Genomic DNA, 1,934 nt, shown 5'->3' on the forward strand with positions numbered 1-1,934 from the left:
CAGGAGAAGCTTGGGTTGCTGCTGCTCGAAGAGGTGTGGGTTAGGCCAGCGGGGGGCACTTAACCCTGTGGTCTTTGTGTGGATCCCAAAGCCCCAGTGCAGTGAAGTGGGATACTGTGCTGTAAAAATGGTTGCCGTCCTTTGGATGGGATGTAAAACCGAGGTCCCGACTCTCTGTGGTCTTTAAAGATCCCTGGACATCCTTTGTAAAGAGCGGGGTGTATCCCGTGGCCTGGTCATTCTGGCCCCCATCGCTAACTGGCTCTATTTCTAACCCCTTCACCACCTAACAGCTCATGTGTGGTGAGTGTACTGGCACAAAAATGGCTGCCGTCACATCAACCAGGTGGATGCTACACGTTAGTGGTGGTTGAAGTGGCCCCCCACTTACTATGCTATATAAATGTAAAGAATTATTTGTATTATTTCCATTGTTGTTGTGCTGCTTATCTTTATGCATCTAAATTGCATTTTGTAGAGATAGAATGCTGCGCAAAAGGCAAATAATTTACCAGTTGCTTGAATTTTGTGTTGAGTTCTGTAGCCGGGATCCTTTGCTGGTAAGCGGTGAATGGCTACACCATACGCGTCGTCAGTCGTGTCAGTGTGGGCAGAGAAACCTTTGTAAATGATGTGAAAACGCTCGGCTAAGAACCAAACGACACGACTGGGAGTCGGAGGTCGGAGTCGGCATTCATTCTACTGGCCGCCGCTGTCGGAGTCAGCAGACCTGACGCTCTAGTGAGCGATTGCAATTAAACAGGGATCTCTCTGGGGACCCCAACACTTTGTCCTGTTCTGTTACACCATCGTTCATGAAAATAGTGTTTTGCTTAATAGTTGTATCTCTTTTTAACTTGCAAGTCCTACAAGTTTTAAGGACAAACGTGAAAGCTGTTAACCGTAAGACGAGCGGGTGTCGAGTCGATCAGACTAGCTTGTGTAATGAGAGCGAAACGAGAAGCTGCACTCAAGTGAGCCGAGCTGCGAGCCTGTGATTATAAAGCAAAAACACGCTGCTTGTATCTTTTATAACAAAGAGACTTTATTTTATTCCTTATGTAAAGTTCAGTTTTATAATTACAAACGCAAACACTTGGCATTTGACATTTCAACAGTTGGTGCAAAAACATCAGTTCCACAGCTGCTGCTTCTTTCGGCTGCTCCTGTTAGGGGTCACCACAGCAGATCATCTTCTTCCATATCTTTCTGTCCTCGTCATCTTGCTCTGTCACACCCATCACCTGCATGTCCTCTCTCACCACATCCATAAACCTCCTCTTAGGCCTTCCTCTTCTCCTCTTCCCTGGTAGCTCTATCCTTAGAACCCTTCTCCCATTATATCCCTCATCTCTCCTCTGCACATGTCCAAACCAACACAATCGCGCCTCTCTGACTTTGTCTCCCAACCGTACAACTTGAGCTGACCCTCTGATGTCCTCATTTCTAATCCTATCCATCCTCATCACACCAGCAACGGGAACAAATCCATAGGTACAAAGTGAGATACAAAGTCATCAAAACAACACGAAAAAGGGCTTTCAGGAACTTAAAGAAAATCAAATGGTTAATCTTATATACAGCGCATCCGGAAAGTATTCACAGTGCTTCATCACTTTCTCCACATTTTGTTATCATCACGTACCTTGTAGTACAGAATGGATCTTCTCATTTTTAGGGTTTGCCTTTTTGGTTTACCATTTTGATCCTTCCTAGTTCTTGCTTCTTGACATCGACATTTTTGAATAAGTAATGTTTTACTATTAAAGAACAATATATACTGTACAGTGCATCCGGAAAGTATTCCCAGCGCTTCATCACTTTTTCCACATTTTGTTATGTTACAGCCTTATTCCAAAATGGATTAAATTCATTTTTTTCCTCAGAATTCTACACACAACACCCCATAATGACAACGTGAAAAAAGTTTTACT

Source organism: Erpetoichthys calabaricus, chromosome 5 (genome assembly GCF_900747795.2).
Source record: "Erpetoichthys calabaricus chromosome 5, fErpCal1.3, whole genome shotgun sequence".
Classification (NCBI taxonomy): domain Eukaryota; kingdom Metazoa; phylum Chordata; class Cladistia; order Polypteriformes; family Polypteridae; genus Erpetoichthys; species Erpetoichthys calabaricus.